This window comes from Pleurodeles waltl, chromosome 8, assembly GCF_031143425.1.
Source record: "Pleurodeles waltl isolate 20211129_DDA chromosome 8, aPleWal1.hap1.20221129, whole genome shotgun sequence".
Taxonomy (NCBI): domain Eukaryota; kingdom Metazoa; phylum Chordata; class Amphibia; order Caudata; family Salamandridae; genus Pleurodeles; species Pleurodeles waltl.
In genome coordinates, this window is record NC_090447.1 from 1,058,108,423 (window position 1) to 1,058,126,622 (window position 18,200).

Below are 18,200 nucleotides of genomic sequence, written 5' to 3' on the forward strand. Positions count from 1 at the left end.
CATACTAGGCCTGCCGCTGTGCACTTTAACCTAGATATACTTTATTCAGCTTCATTTTATTATTCTTACAACAGCCACTTTTGCGGTCTTGTTTTATTTCTCTCTAGCTGTTTTTGCCTAGGCCAGCACTACGTTCTAAAAAATGAGACATTCTTGCTCACTTTGTGCTTCTTTCAAGGCTGTGGTAAGATAGGTTGCCGGTAAACGTGGTATACATTTTGTCTCTGACATTCATAGAAAAACACACATCCTTACGTAGGGACATTTTCTTAGAACATCAGCTGTTTTATTATAAAACCACTTACCTGTCCCTTAAACATTAGAGGGAGATTCCAGCCAGAGAACCACAACTTTATGCTGATTGCTGAACGCTTCGCTACAGCTGCTTATGCAGACTTCAGGCCTTTGCTTAGGTATGGGGAATGATGTTTTCCCAGGGGACCGTGAAGGGCAGATTTAGAGCTTAAAACGCTGTGCTCTATCATAGCTTACGGAGGAATTAGTCTATTGACTTTAGTGACAACATGGTAGCGTTATTTCTATGCTTTACTCTCCTTGTCACAATTTTAATCTTGTCATGCTGTATCATCCTTTGCTATCTAAGATGCAGTTGCTTCATTAAAATCTTATTGAAACATATACTGCCTTTGTTTGTCATTGTGTATGTGAGACTAATGTTACTGAGAGAAATGGATGAGACCTGAGTGACCGTAGTTTCCCTGAGAAATCAATTATGCCATGCGCTCATCTACCCAATCATCCCTGCCCTTGGGTAGAGATGAGGCACTGCGAGTTAGCCGGAGCAAAACCCGAATTGGGGTGACAGGTGTCACCTGTAGTGGGCCAGACTCAGTCTCCCACACCGCAGGTGATTCTGCTGCTCAAAATCCAGTAGTCTCATTAGAATAATAAGTGCCTTGCGACATGGCATTAGGTCAGGCTCTAATTTTCGGGTCCTCCTGAGTATCTCTGTTTCACTATATACAAAGACACCTCAGTACTGTATACGGAGACGTCCGTGGTATTGAGGATTTCCTCCACAACTAAGTAGAACATCCTATCTGATGCTGGAGGTTGTTCAAGAACTCTAAAAGGAAATCCCCATTTGGTGTGCTCATCTCTGAACAAGTCTACCATCTAATATAGCAAATCCACAACAAGTAGCAATTGCAGTCAATATGAGACAACCCCTGCTTGCACATTTATTGGCAAATGGCCTAACAGCCCAGGGGGGTCCAGTCACATTTGTTGTTGACGCAGATGCAGCTTATAGGACAGAACTCTTTTATTCTTGGGTCACATTTCCTGCAGTTGATGGGAACTTGCAAAAGTACCTGGACAATACAGAGCATATTTATAAATACCTTTAGCTTATCAAGAACTTAATAATTGGCTTGATGGCACCCAACCCCACACGATTTTACCAGTTAGGTTAGGTCCTCTAAATAATGATGGTCTTACCTAGCCTTTATTGGCCACTTTTACACCTCACCCTGCAGTAGCAAACTTAGCAGTAGCCGAAGTCTGTCACTTATATACTGAGCTGACAGCAATATACAAATGTTTAGTACAGTTTGTAATGCAAACATTAAATACAAACTCAGCACGTGCTGCTCCAGCACAGCCACATGCAATAACAACAGGCATAAACCCTGCAACTGTACATTCGATCATGGGTAAAGTACCCACCAGACGAGAAGAAATTCCCTTTTGGTTAGCTCAAAAAATAAATGCTCTGGAAGCAGTATTTCCCCATACGGGACTTCAGGATAAACCTAGAATACTAACAATGTGCTTGCCATTTGGGATAGTTCGCACAATAGATAACTGTAATACATGGGTCACGGTATTTGCCACGTTCTATACTACCGCTCACGGTACACCAACACTTGCCAATTTACCGGAAGTGTTGACACAAATTCAAGATGAATACAGGGCTGCCCCGGCCCTAGACTTGGGGATGAAATTAATGGGCAACTTTGCTACAGTATTCTCAATTATTTTAAGTAACCTTAAAGGGGAAGCGGTCGCATTAGCGGTGTGCATGCGACTCCGGGATGTTCCTCAACAGGATCAAGAATGTGAGTTGCCAAGGATTATCGCAGAGACCTACTCTAGTATTGGTTAATATAGTCTGGGGGCTAGACCAACAAAACCACAATTTCAAGGTAAATCTAATAAAGATTTTTCAAAGCAAGATCCTGAGGGTAATAAGAAATGCTGGAATAAAAAACAACAAACTCCAAAAAAAGAAAGGGGAGAATCTCCGCGCACGAAGACCCCCCCAGAATAGATATAATCTCAGAAATAGTGGTAACATAAAAACGCCTGACAGATATCAATATACTGATACACGCAAATCACGTTCCTTTCAGGACTCATCAGAAAAACACAATGAGAGAGATAGACGGTCAGAACAAAGAAAATAGTATGTGAAAGAGACAGGAATCACAACTCTCAACAGGTTTCTGTTAAAAAAGGAAGAGAAACCTCCCCAACAAAAACCCCAATTTGAAAAGAAAAAGGTGGCAGTAGTTGCAGTTTGACATGCATAATCCTTTATTCCCAGTAGCTAAACCGGACCATTCATACAGAATAGTCATAGACTACAACCACTCAAACAGTCATACACGCACATATGCTATACAAAACTCACATTGCACAGCACTGATGAGCAACATAGTGCGCAAAAAATGCAAGACTACACTGGACGTTTCTAATGTTTTTTTCTGCCAAAATATAGTGCCTGAGAGTAGAGATTTAACAAGTTTCAGTGCACTAGGCTCCCAGAAAAAAATTCTATTGTTTAGACCAAGGGTACAAGAACAGTCCAGGACTGTTCGCGGCTCCTGTGACTTTAATTTTGCATGACATTGATCCTGAAGCATTGTCCTATGTTGATGATAGCTATCTCATGGATAATGAATTACTGCAACATTTTAAGACGGGTAGCCCGCATTGTGGGATTTGCTGAATTTGGCTACAAATTCAATTTAGTAAAAACAAATTGCCTTCCTCAGCGTCCTGTTTCTGGCATATGAGCCATTGAGTGAAGGAAAGTGCCTAGTGCCACAATTCTTAGAAAAATTTGTACAATTACAACCTCTAAACACCATTAAAAAACTCCAATCTCTATTGGGTTTCCTAAATTTTAGCAGAACTTACATTCCTGACCATGCAACATGCATAAAGCCTTTATATGACTTAATACATCCTGATTTTTCAAGTAAAATTTGGACAGTTGAACATACCTGCATTCTCAGAGACCTGCAGACAGACATGCTTGCAGCACAACATTTACACACAAAGGACAACAAAACACATATGTTCATCAGAGTAATTTCTGGTGCCATTGGTTTCACCTATGTAACCTTTAATGAGGGTGAGACCGTCCCGATTGCATACAAATTACACTTGTACTCAGTAGCAGAATAATGCTTTGCTCCCAGTGAGAAATTTCTCACTACTGTACAGATGGCTGTCATTAAAGAAAGACCTCTAGCTCAGGGCAAACACATTATTGTCGTCTCCCCAGTTCCAGCCCTTGAGGCTGTCACCAAAGCCAGCATTCCAAATGATAATGCATTACATCCACATTGGATACAATGGGTCACGCCTTTGGCAGCACTGATGTAGACTACATTTTTGACCCAAAATTACAAACTCAAGAATTTTCGCCAATATGAACTAGAATACCCAGTTCCAGCAAACACACTGCCTATTGATCAGTATCCAAGAGTCATGTACACCGATGGCTCAGTGCAACCTGCAAATGGCACAAAGCATCAATACTCCGCTGCTTGCGCAGTTGTAAGCGGCTACATAGAGGATAATAAATTTTGTCCCCAACATACATACACACAAACCCTAGGGGATTGCACAGCACAGCTAGCAGAGCTAAAAGCTCTGGTGAAGGCACTGGAACATACTTATCCTGCGCAGTTTACACTGATTGTTTGCAATTCGTACTATTGTGTCCAGTCCTTCAATCAATACCTGCATTACTGGCGCCAGAATGGATTCGGAGATTCTAAAGGTAACACCATTAAACACAGACGTCTGTGGGGGAAAGTAGCAGATCTGAAGGAAACGCTACCAAATGTCCATGGTGTACATACACTTGGACTCCAGCGCGTCGGAATACACGTTGCTTGGAATACACTGGCTGATGAAGCCGCAAAGTCAGGAGTAGCCACGGCCAGGGTTGCTGCAGTAACCCGCTTAGGTGCAAAACCGAACGAAGACATATGGGCTGCTGTGAAAGCTACTGCTGATGGTACGCCCTGTCTGAAAGCATTTCCTGCTAAATATTCCTACCAACTGGAAGGTTGCCTAAATGCTGAGGCTAAGATACCAGGCACAGGGGTTTGAGATATTCCCAACAAAGATATAAGATTAGAGTTGATTAAAGCAGCGAATGAGGGGGTTGCATCTGCCCATGCTGGTGTGGCGGCTGCAATATCATTGCTACAAGCCCATTCTTGGTGGCCAGGCCTATACAAAGATTCTAAGCAGTATGTCCTTTTTTGTGACATCTGCCAACAAATTGAAGTTTCCACTGCTAAACGCCCACCGCAGACACCCCTCCTAATTTCCAACAAACCTTTACAGTGTGTATACTTGGACCATTGCGGTCCCCTAACACCAGACAGAGCATACAAATACTTCTTAGTCGCTGTTGACTCCTGCTTTAGATTTCTATGGGTGTGGCGAAAATGCTTGGCTGACACTCGGACTGTTATTAAAGATTTGCGAGTCTTTATCGGTACATATGCAGTTGGCATATGCATATGAGCTTTCCACTCGGACCAGGGCCCTGCTTTCGCCTCAAGGGCATTCAGGCACACCTTGGCTTCATTGGGGGTTCAACTCCAGTACCCAGTTCCATTAGATCCTTAGGGAAATAGTGTTGTGGATCGATTAAACTGTGATTTAAAGCAAACCTTCACAGCCAGAGTCTTAGGTACAGGTCATAGTTGGCTAAACCACCTATATGGAGTCCAGAGAGCACTTAATAATCTGCCTAGAAGGTCCCTAGGGGGACGTACTTCATATGAGTGCCTGTTTGGAACTCAAATGTATGTTCCAGATCTTGATGGTCCTGGAATGGAGGCGGCAGAAAGACCCTTTGACATAAATGAACGTGTCACTGCCTTACAGGATTTGCAACAGTTCTGTGATGACAATGCTTCTGCCAGTGCTGCCTCCACCGGAATTAAGGATGTAAAAGGAATTTGATCCTTATTATCTTGTACCAGTCCCAGTCCTGGGGATACACAGTACCAGAATTGTCATTATACTACCGTTGGCAGGTGCCAAAGAAAACCGTTTTGTATCTATCGACAATTTCAAACTACACCATGTGGCTGATCCTGCACAGCAGGCCAAAAGGAACAGCCAGTAGTTCCCGAATCCCTCTCAGTACTGGTCAAGATGTTCCTCTACAAGTTGTAAGCAGCAACATTGACACCTCTCCGAGCTTGGGAAGGGTAGAAAATGATCCTGCATTGGTTCCACTGACATCAAATAATACAGAAATAACTGATCAATTTGATACAACTTCAACATAGACGGATGGCGTAATTTATTCTGAGCCACCACACGAAACAGACACTCCACCTACAAACACGGCTCCAACCTTTGCACAAACTTCTTTGGGATACTTTGCCGACATCAACAACATAGTTTCGGACTCATTCGCCTCTTCGACACCTGAAGTGTCAAAAACACTTAAGCTGATAAATTGGCTGAAAACAACTTACTTTATTCTTCCATGGAACTATCTGTGGCTTTCCTTGACTGTACTGGCTTTCCTGCTTTGGATTGGGTTTGTTATAGCACTCCTTTTGTTAATACATGATCATTTTCTTCCTGAAAAATCAACCATTGAACTGGTGGATGAGGTCCTAAAACCACATTTTTCTTCTCACAAGGTCCGTAGAGACTTGCCTTTTGTGAACATTTCAGCCATACCAATTCCTGATGGGATTGTTTGGGATAAAGTAACATTTGATATGTACGGTCCCACAGAGGTCATTCAAATACCATATGTGTTAAACTTTCAATGAATGATATAATAATACCTGGAGTTGGTTTTGATGATTGAGATGTGAACAGTTGATTCTATGATGACTGAATTGCAGTATTATATTGTATTTGAAAATTAAGATGTTTATCAATCTAAAGAGAATTATGGTGATATGTTTTGCTATAATTATTATGGGCAATATTTCATCCACAGAGCAAGTACCCCAAAACTACACACAATGGGTACATTGTCGGACTCCACCGCAAGGGAGTTCTAAAACATATTCTGAAAAGTTTACATATTTTTCTGGGCACAATGTTAAAAATGCTGAGTCATATTATTTTAAATTGCCACCGACAGCAAATGTACACATTATGTTGGCAAATATGAAATGTATTTATTTGGATTCCTTTGTTTACTGGTTGACTATAGAAGGCTATAAATAATGGCTGAAGTCAATTGACTTAAAAAGTGTGTGGGGAAGTAGACATTGGAAATACGGGGGAAGGAAGCTTTATTTAGAGCATGCCAGATACCTGTTCAAATGATATTTTTAAATGAAACTGTACAGCAGACAAGTTGTTTAGGCTTAGCAAAGATTAAGGAATTGAACACGCTCAGTATTCCTGCCCCTGCAAAATGCTATAAATGGCAAAAATATATAAATGCAACTGAAGATGAGCTCGATGAATGGGTCCAGAATGGCACAATTAATGCTTCACTGTCATGTCCTGGCAGGTGGTTATTGTGGCCAAAAGATACCAATAGGTGTCATGAAGGTTTTATAAACTCCAAGGGGGGTTTAGAACTAGTAGGCCAAACCCTCGCTGTATATCGTCCGAACATGCGGGTATAGAAACAACATACAGTGTAGGGAAACTATACCAGCAATGGTTAAAGAGTTCCTCACTAGATACGGTTAGAGAACACCCCAGTCTCCTGTCTAATACCACCGACTTATAGGACTTCCTGTTAGGCCCCAGAAAACAATGCAGAAAGCGCTTCTTATATGAGGTATCTAATGATAATAATAAACACAAGCTTTGTTCGGTCCTAAATAACCATCAAAGCAGTAAAACCACAATAATCCAAAGATTACAAATTAGATAAAAAGATAAATAAGAGGAATTAAGAGAAACATCATTCATTTTTTACAATAAAGTAAAAAGTTCTAATTTCTTGCCCTATGTCGTAGATTGGACTCTTGCCCTGGGCAAGACTGCTGGTTTGGAGATGACAGTACTTATGTTTGTAGGTGACTTTGCCTGTCCTACAACAAATCGCCACTGTAGCCCCAACCCTTTTGGCTCACTAGCAGTACATCACCAACAAACTGAACAGTTGAAGGTGATTTGTGGTTGCCTTTACGCATGGACTCAGAAGTATGACATCTCAGGTAATGTCATGGTTAAACAAAGATTACCCATTTCTCAGATATATTATATCTCACCCAAACGCAGGCAATAACAAAGATGCAGTAATGTTTCAATAGTTTTTATTCAACATAATGCGGTAAATCATATTGGCTGCAATGATTAGGATAATGAACAGTACAAGAGCTAAAATTGTAAAGACGAGGATCATGATTATGAAGACCCCCACCATCTTGTAATAGCATAGGAAGAGATGAAGCGTGTCATAAGTCTGTGTACCCTATCGTAATAGGCCAAACCTTCTACCTAGAGGGGAGCTAGGTATGTTAAACCTAATCTGCCAATGCCATGTCCCTTCAAGGAGCCCCCAACCCTGGTTACCTTGAATGAGGTCTCAAGCTCAGACTTCGGCAGAACACGAAGTCTGGGTCAGGCTCAAGGCGACATACAGCATCGATAGTGGCGATGGTATCTGGTCGGAATCCCTCTGATTATCTGTCTAAAGTGTGATGTATTTATACGGATCTACTTGGACCCCTGACGTAGGTTGTTCCAAAACAATAGATAACGCCTTATGTGTGGGACAGTAATTTCTAATGTGAACCCATATAGTTTAATTGTCTTTGTTGTATGAGTTGATACCTTAGATAGGTGACACTGATAACATAACTCTAAACAAAAGGGGCCAACTATAAACACGGCAGCCATTTTAAAAGATTTAATTAAATAAACGGTCTAAGACAGAGCAAGCTAAGTAGGTTAAAAGTCACTAGGTGACGGGGGCACGAGTCGGCAAGCGAAAGCTAATTTAACTCCCATCATCCCATTAAAACAAACTAGGATTTACTACACCTATAACAAGCATATTAACAAATTACTTTATTTTTAAAAGACGAGTACGTATATGCCATGCAGCCACAAGGAACTTGCTAACGGCATAAATAAAAGCGATCGAAGTATCGCTATTTAAGACCCTTCAGACGATAATAAATTGTCTAATGCCCAAGGTCCGACAAACTGGACGATTCCACTTACGTCGGGAAGGGCATAAACTGGGCAAAAAAAACATAAAATGTTTAACAGATTCAGGAACAGCATTACAGCCAGGACATAAGTTAGGTATTGGTGGTGATCTCCAACTACCAGTAAAAGACAGTAGCAGTAAACACCCAAAGCGAAAGCGGGCTTACAGGCTCTTTTCCAAAGAGTTGGGAATAAGATATATATAAGAGTCATACTGGGGATACCACTTAAAATCAAGAAATTGGTTGGTGAATGATCCATATGATGTACAAAGAAGATAATTATTTCTAACATAGGACCAGTAAACTGTTTTCAAGGATTGCCTCTGGGCCTTTCCTAAACTACGTGGATTCTCCCAGTAATTCCCAAGTCCCACAGTACGAAACCAATTTGACCCAAACCTAAGCCATGGGATAGAGACTGCATTGGGTCTTTTTAAAATATCAAGAATAGAATTCCTATAAACAGTAAGCTCTGGTGTGGTACAGATCCTTACCAAAAAAAGAGTAAGGGTCTCAGGGCTATCATGTCAGAAATACGATTAAAACCAAGATCCAAAATAGCCGGAATAAAGGGTATACTGCGTGGAGACACGAGTAGTGCTCTGGCGAAACTATCTTCACCCACAGACAATTTGGTAGTATTACAAAATCCCCACACCTCAGCACCACAGGAAGCAGCTTTTTGGGCTTTTGCCAAATAGATCTTAATAGCCGGAGAAACAGCTTTCGTGGCAGTACTTGTATAAAAGCGCAAAATGGCACCTGATCTGTGTGAAAGAAGAGATGCACTTTTACTAATCTGATCCTCCCAATGTAGATTGTTTGAATTCCTCACTCCCAAATAGTCTATCGAACTGACTTTGCTTAAAGGAGCCCCATCTAAAATAATGGCACATCTCCTGACTGGTCCTGAACTAAACACCAATAATTTGGTTTTACTAATGTTTAATTCCGAGCCATGGTCTGCACAGAATGTTGTAAACCTGTCAACAAGTATCTGGAGACCCATTGGGGTCTTAGAGATGAGGAGGGAGTCATCTGCGAAGAGCAATATGGGACTTTTCTGCACATTTCAGGGGTGGACATCGTTTTGACAGAGACAGAGCTTGTACCACCTCGTTTATCAATAAAGTGAATAGGGTTGGTGCCAAGACACATCCTTGATGAACCCCCTCTGAATGGCAATATGATATGTTAATTCACCCTGGTTACCCCATCTCACCTGGGCAGATGTGTTCTCATGTAACCACTGTAGTAGATGGATTATGTTGCCAGGAGTACCTATTATATGCAGATCACCCCATCATTTTTGTTGGGGGACCACATCAAACGCAGACTGAAGATCCACAAAGGCAACATATAAATTTTGTTTAGCAAGGACTACATATTTCCAATGTGGGAGCGTCAGCCTGAAAACCTGGTCCACCGTACTTGTTTTTGGGCGGAAGCCCATCTGGAGTGGGGATAGCACTTGGTGGGCTTCAGCCCAGTCCAACAGCCTATCCAGAAGCTGTTTAGCTAAATGTTTTTGAAGATTATCAATAAGACTGACGGCTCTATAATTGACAGGGGAGCTCACATCACGCTTTTTATAAATGGGAATTATTTCGGCCCCATTCCAAGTACTAGGTATTGGGCCCCCAGCTGCTATAACATTTGAGCTCATATTTATATACCAGGATCAAATTACTGGTTCAGATTTGTATAGGTCCCTCGGTATCTTATCAGGACCTGGTGCTTTAGAGGATTTTAAATAGTTTATAGCAGCTGTAGTTTCCCCCAATTGTAAAAACAATAAGGTCATCATGGTGAGAAGCATCCATTCCTTGATCATCAGGCAAAAAGCATGTTTTAACCAACTGCTGGGGGAGGATTCATAAGTTAAATGAATCCAAGGTGGAGCATTACATTTAGAAAAATTGTCCACCCAGCTTTCTGGTTGAATATGAGTGCGGATTGTGCTCCTACCCCCTCTGTGTCTATTGGACAATAGCTTCCAGAATGTTGCATTATCATTATATTTAGTTGCATCGAGCAGATTCTGCAGACTGTATCTTCCCAACTTTTCTATGCCTGAGCTATGGTCTGATTATAGGCGAGTCTAGCTGTTCTAATCGCCCCCTCTGAACGAGACATTGTTGGAAATGGCCCTTCTGCAGAGTTATCCCTAGACTTTTTGCCTTCCTCCTTCTCTTTTTCTGACCTCATTTTTGCTGGTTTTTTGACTCTGCGCACTTTACCACTGCTAACCAGTGCTAAAGTGCATATGCTCTCTCCCTTTAAACATGGTAACATTGGATCATACCCAATTGGACTATTTAATTTACTTATAAGTCCCTAGTAGAAGGCACTATATGTGCCCAGGGCTTGTAGATTAAATGCTACTAGTGGGCCTGCAGCACTGATTGTGCCACCCACTTAAGTAGCCCCATTAACCTTGTCTCAGGCCTGCCATTGCAAGGCCTGTGTGTGCAGTTTCACTTCCAATTCGACTTGGCATTTAAAAGAACTTGCCAAGCCTAAAACTCCCCTTTTTCTACATATAAGTCACCCCTAATTTGTGCCCTAGGTAACCCCTAGGGCAGGGTGCTGTGTGGGTAAAAGGCAGGACATGTACCTGTGTAGTCTACATGCCCTGGTAGTGTAAAACTCCTAAATTTGTTTTTAAACTACTATGAGGCCTGCTCCCTTCATAGGCTAACATTGGGGCTGCCCTCATACATTGTGGGAGTGGTAGCTGCTGATCTGAAAGGAGTAGGAAGGTCATATTTAGTATGGTCAGAATGGTAATACAACATCCTGCTGACTGGTGAAGTTGGATTTTATATTACTATTTTAGAAATTGCACTTTTAGAAAGTTACCATTTCTCTGCACTCAAATCTTTCTGTGCCTTACAATCCACGTCTGGCTGGGTTTCTGGTGCACTTCTAAGCCACTCTTTGAAGTCTCCCCCACTTCAAAGGCACATTTGGGTATAAAAACAGGGCCTTTGCCCTACTACCTCAAACAGTTCCTGGAGAAGAAACTTGTAACCAGAACCTGCATCCTGCCAAGAAGAACTGCCTGGCTGCCCAAAGGACTCACCTGACTGCTTTCTGTGAAGGACTGCTGCCTTGCTGTTGTCCTGCTGCCTTGCTGCTCCCTGACTGTGGTGAAGAAGTGCTCTACAAGGGCTTGGATAGAGCTTGCCTCCTGTTCCCTGAAGTCTCAGGACCAAAAAGACTTCTCTCTTGCAACTGGACTCCTTGTGCGGCAGAAATTCGACACACAGCTTGCTAAAAATGATGTACAGCTTGTCCCGTAGTGAGAAGTTCACTGCAAGACGAACCGGACTTCCAGAGGGGAAATCGACGCAGCAGCTGCTGTGCGGAAGAAATTTCCCCGCAACGCCCACCGGAACGACATAGAGCTTGTCACAAGCCCAGGATTGCACACACACACCCCGGGACGTCTGAAAACCCCGCAACACGAAGAGGATCCATGACCGAGTGCCGGAAATCGATGCACAGCCGTCCCTGCATGGAAACTAAACAACGCATCGACCGTGTGCAGCCCGAGAAATCGACGCACACCCCTTTGTTTCCACGCTTCTCCTCCTCTGCGGCCCTTTGCAGAGATTTTTCACACGAACCAGGTACTTTGTGCTTGAAAGAGACTTTGGTGGTCATTACAACCCTGGCGGTCGGTGTTAAAGCGGCGGTAAGACCGCCAACAGGCCAGCGGTAAAAAAATTGCAATTACGACTGTGGCGGAAACCGGCAACAAAGACAGACACTTTAACACTCCGACCGCCACGGCGGTACAAACAAGCAGCGTGGCGGTCACCGCCAACAGACAGGCGGAGGACAAAGTATCGCCCACACTAGTATGAAAGGCCAATCCGCCACCTTTTCCAGGGCGGATTCACCACGGATAAAAACACGGTGGAAACAGGAAGTTCGAAGGGAAAACACTCACCTCTACACACCCCACGAGGAACGAGGACACCATGCACCCGGAACTCCAAATTCTACCTGCGATAGTCTTCCTGCTCCTCTACCAGGAGCACGAACTCCGGGGGCGAAGACCGCGGTGAGGACTGCACCTACGACACAGGGGAGGGGGAGGGAAAAAACAGGGACACACACACGCAACACCCCCACACTCACCCACTACAACACACACAAATGCGTATCAATACATCACAGTTACACCCCCCAATCCCCCCAGAAGATTGCAAAGACAATAGAAAATGAGTGTAACCATTGTAATATATTAAAAACAAGTAGGCAGAAATATATACATACACCATGTACAAAATATACACCAAGCATAGTAGTCCAGGTAGTGCACTAAGAAAGTCCGTGGAACACTGGGACCACACGGTATGGGCGAGGCCCACACTGGATCCCTGACCATGGTGGAGAGAACACTGCAGGGGCATCAGATACTAATAAAACAGGCACCTCAGGAGGGGATGGGGGGCACCTCAGCCGCTTGAGTGCACAACGCCAAATCAATGAGGGGGCCACATGCCCACTGTTACATTCTGGGGAGTGCAAAGCCACAGTCTTTCAAGTCTCTACAGTGGGTGGCTTGCCCACTGTTCAATCCTGGGGAGTGCAAAGCCACAGTCTCTCAAGTCTCTACAGTGGGTGGTTTGCCCACTGTTCAATCCTGGGGAGTGCAAAGCCACAGTCTTGCAAGTCTCTACAGTGGGTGGCTTGCCCACTGTTCCATCCTGGGGAGTGCAAAGCCACAGTCTCACAAATCTCTACAGTGGGTGGTTTGCCCACTGTTCAATCCTGGGGAGTGCAAAGCCACAGTCTCAGAAGTCTCTACAGTGGGTGGTTTGCCCACTGTTCAATCCTGGGGAGTGCAAAGCCACAGTCTCACAAGTCTCTACAGTGGGTGGCTTGCCCACTGTTCCATCCTGGGGAGTGCAAAGCCACAGTCTCACAAGTCTCTACAGTGGGTGGTTTGCCCACTGTTCAATCCTGGGGAGTGCAAAGCCACAGTCTCACAAGTGGATGACAGTCTCCACTGGATTTGGATGGGGCATGGTGCCCAGAGTGCTTCATCCTGTTAAGGACAGAGGTAGTGGATGACAGTCTCCACTGGTTCTGGAGGGGGCATGGTGCCCAGAGTGCTTCATCCTGTTAAGGACAGGGGTAGTGGATGACAGTCTCCACTGGTTCTGGAGGGGGCATGGTGCCCAGAGTGCTTCATCCTGTTAAGGACAGAAGTTGTGGATGACAGTCTCCACTGGTTCTGGAGGGGGCATGGTGCCCAGAGTGCTTCATCCTGTTAAGGACAGAGGTAGTGGATGTATCTCTCCACTGGTTCTGGAGGGGGCATGGTTCCCAGAGTGCATCATTCACCCCTTGACGGACTCAGTTGCATCAGTGCCCCTGCCGCTCATGGGCTAGCCGTGCTTGAGATGGCGGTGCCTTGTTCAGCGGTGCTTGAGATGGCGGTGCCCTATTCAGCGGTGCTTGAGATGGCGGTGCCCTGTTCAGTGGTGCTTGAGATGGTGGTGCCCTGTTCAGCGGTGCTTGAGATGGCGGTCTCCATTGTAGGGTCTCAGATGCTGGCAGTCCTTCATGGCCCAGCGGGGCTGGTGCTGGCGGTCCTTCATGGCCCAGTGGGCCTTTTGCTGGCGGTCCTTCATGGCCCCGCTGGGCTGGTGCTGGCGGTCCTTCATGGCTCAGCAGGCCTTTTGCTGGTGGTCCTTCATGGCCCAGCAAGGCTGGTGCTGGCGGTCCTTCATGGCCCAGCAAGGCTGGTGCTGGTGGTCCTTCATGGCCCAGCGGGTCCTTTGCTGGCGGTCCTTCATGGCCCAGTGGGCCTTTTGCTGGCGGTCCTTCATGGCCCAGCGGGGCTGGTGCTGGCGGTCCTTCATGGCCCAGCGGGCCTTTTGCTGGTGGTCCTTCATGGTCCAGCGGGGCTGGTGCTGGCGGTCCTTTATGGCCCAGCGGGCCTTTCGCTGGCGGTCGTTCATGGCCCAGCAGGGCTGGTGCTGGCGGTCCTTCATGGCCCAGCGGGGCTGGTGCTGGCAGACCTTCATGGCCCAGCGGGGCTGGTGATGATGGTGGCCTCCTGGGCAGCTGGGCTTGTGCTGGCGGTGACCTCCTGGGCAGCTGGGCTGGTGCTGGCGGTGGCCTCCTGGGCAGCTGGTCTGGTGCTGGCCTCCTGGGCAGCTGGGTGATGGCGGTCTTCTCCGCCATGCTGCCCTTCCCAGACTTACCGGGTTTCTTGTGGCCCTTCCCCACCTTGGAAGGTGTCACAGCTGACTCCACACTCCCAACAGGACCCCTGGGAGTAGCTTTGGTGGCTGGAGTCTTATCCGTCTCCCGCCAGGCACTGGCCATCTTCTGATGCTTCACAGGTGGGGGACTGTCTGTGATGTGGCTCTGTGCCACACTGGCTGCCATGGTGGCCGGTGCACTCCAGATTCCGGTGACTATAGGCACCACTGGTCCCAGAGATGTGGTGGCTGAGGTGATAGTTCGGGACCTAGGAGACGGACGGGGTGGGGGAGGTGTGGGAAAGAGGTCAAGGTTGGACAGGAAATGTTTTTTGGACACACTGGGACGGGTAGCTGGAGGGGGTTTGGGAGTGGAGGAAGAGGTGGTGGTTGTAGGAGGTGTACGTTTGGTGACTTTGGGTGTAGGTGCATGCGCCGGAGGCTGTCATGAGGTGGATGACTGTTGGGTGGGTGTGTGCCTGCGTTTTTGTATCTTGGGAGGGGGTGTCACAGACACACTGGGAGAGGACACAGGGGACGTGTGAATGCTAGTGGGGGTGGTGACTGCACGTGAGCAGGGTATGGTGGTGGGTGTGCTGGAGAGGGACGTAGTAGCTGTAGAGGCAGTGCATGCAGGTGTGAGTGTAGACGAGACAGGGAGGGAGGAGGGAGAAGAGGAGGAGGGGGACACAGTGGAGGCAGTGGATGTTGGTGTGTCTGCATGTGTGATGCTTGCGTGAGTGCCTGTGGGATGTGTGATGCATATGTTTGCCTGAGCTCCCCTTGGGTGTTGAGGTGTGTGCATGTTGGTCTGTAGGTGTGCTTGGGATAGGCTGAGGTACAGGGGATTGGGTCTGGGTGGAGAAAGTTGGAGGGGGGAGGCTAGAGACGGGGACAATGGCTGCCATCAGTGCTGAGGCCAGAGTCTGAAAAGCTTGCTGAAGGGCCACCTGACCAGAATGAATGCCTTCCAGGAATGCATTTGTTTGTTGCAACTGCCTCTCTACACCCTGGATGGCATTCAAAATGGTAGACTGCCCAACAGTGAGGGACCTGAGGAGGTCAATGGCCTCCCCACTGAGGGCAGCAGGGATGACTGGGGCAGGGCCTGAGGTGCCTGGGGCGAAGGTGATGCCCACACTCCTGGGTAAGCAGGCACGGGGCAAAGGCTGAGGGGCTGCTGGGAGGGCGGTGCTGGTAGGGGGGGTGGCGGCTGTACCTGTAGATGCAGGGGCACAGATGTTACCACCACCACAAGGCAGCTCCCATCAGATAACGAGTCTGTGTCACTGGTGTCAGCTCCTGTCCCCGCCGTAGAGCTCCCCTCGCCCTCTGTCCCACTGGTGAATTCAGACTCCGTAGTGTCTCCCTCCAGGGCCATGTGGGATGCAGCTCCCTCCTCCGCCTGATGATGCTAATGCACACAAGAACAGGAAGACCACAAAAAGGGGGGGGACAGAAGAAAGACATGTTGAGTGCATGCATTACCACGACCGTTGGCGGACATGACAGACACAGAAGCCCCCTGCACTACGCCGTGCTCTTGGGCTCCACTGTTCTGTTCCTGGGAAATGGCCTACAAGGCTATGGATGACATCTGCACACATAGATGACACAGGGGCATGACTAGGTTTACTTGGCACTCTACAGAGGTGGGCTGGGGTGCCACATGGCCTGCCTTACGGAGGGGCCTTGCCTACGGAACTCGCCCTGGCCTAGGGAAACCCACAACACACCTCCCCCACCCAGACACCTCCACTGCACGCAAAGTCAGCAGAATGAAAGTGTACTCACCCCCTTGTGGCTTCTGTGATGCCCTCAAGCGCCCATCCAACTCCGGGTAGGCCACCGCCAGGATGCCGAACATCAGGGGGGGTCATAGTGCGACGGGCACCCCTCCCACGTTGGGAGGCCATCCCCAGCTGAGCCTCCGCCGTCTTCTTGCTCCAGCGGCGAATGTTCTCCCATCTTTTCCGGCAGTGGGTGCTCCGTCTGTGGTTGACCGCCCAGGGTCCGGACGTCCTTGGTGATGGCACGGCAAATATTTTTCTTCTGGTGGGCGCTGACCTACATGAAATGTACAGGGGAAAAAGAGAAGTTATTACCAACTGCACCGTCAAAGTGATTGGTCCCCATCCCTACCCTTGCCATGTGGCACATGCATTAACCGTCTTTCATGCAGGCAGCACTCTCCCCCCTTCCTTCTTACATCCAGCCCTCTCCAAACAGGCACAGCCCATACAACATGCTCCCTTTGTACTTACCTGTTTGTCTGGAGGACCGTAGAGTAGCGTGTACTGGGGGAGGACCCCATCCACGAGCTTCTCCAACTCCTCCGATGTGAAGACAGGGGCCCTTTCCCCAGACACTCAAGCCATTGTCTCTTCCAGACCGAGGTTACAGCAGCACTTGCAGTGTAGGTCCTCTCCTGTCGAAGATCAGGTGTCGAGTGATTGAACAGACTGAAAATGTCGGTCACGTCCGCGGCGGTGCGTACCTTCACCACCGGCGTACATTGCCATTGGCTCCTGGGACCCATAGGGTCCAATGTTAACCAATGCAGCATTGCGCCGCTGTCTTCGACCAACCTTCTGCGACGGTGTACAACGCCAGCGCAGTAGCCTCACATCCCATTGTCCCACTTTACAGGTCAGGCAGCCACCAATTCAGGGCCCCACATGGCTTCATTTCCAACTGCGTCACACATACCTAAGCCTAGACTCAACACACATACAGGCCACCTTTTGTGTATGATTGGTGCTCTGTGTAAACTGTGGGTACGTACCTATGAGTTGTTTGACTCTGTGCTCGCTGTTGGCCCCTTCATAGGCACCGTCTGCTGGGACATGTGAGGAGATGGTGGCATCCTTCGGTGTACCGAACGTTGGTGGACTTGTCGACAATGGAGGAGCGATATTTGATTATCACATACAGGCTTTACCGTGCCACAATCCTGGAACTGTGTACCCAGTTGGAGCCAGACCTGATGTCAGCAATCCGCCATCCCACAGGAATCCCCCCTCAAGTGCAGGTGCTGTCAGTGCTCCATTTCCTTGCAAATGGGTCATTTCAAACAACAGTGGCCATAGCATCAGGGATGTCCCAGCCTATGTTTTCAAACAAATTGTCCAGAGTCTTGTCTGCCCTTCTGAAACACATGCAGAGCTACATCGTTTTCCCTCAGGTGGAGGATTTGCCTACAGTGAAAGGGGATTTCTATGGCCTGGGACACATCCCCAACATCATAGGTGCCATTGATGGGACAAATGTGGCTTTAATAACCCCCCACAGGAGTGAACAGGTGTACAGAAACCGGAAGAGTTATCATTCTATGAATGTACAGATGGTATGTTTGGCAGACCAGTACATCTCCCATGTGAATGCCAAGTTCCCTGGCTCAGTACATGATGCCTACATCCTGTGGAATAGCAGCATCCCTTATGTGATGGGTCAACTCCAGAGGCACCGTGTGTGGCTATTAGGTGAGCACCTGGAAGCAAGTCAGTGGGGATGGTTGTCTGGGTCTGGGGATATCCCTCCAGGTTAG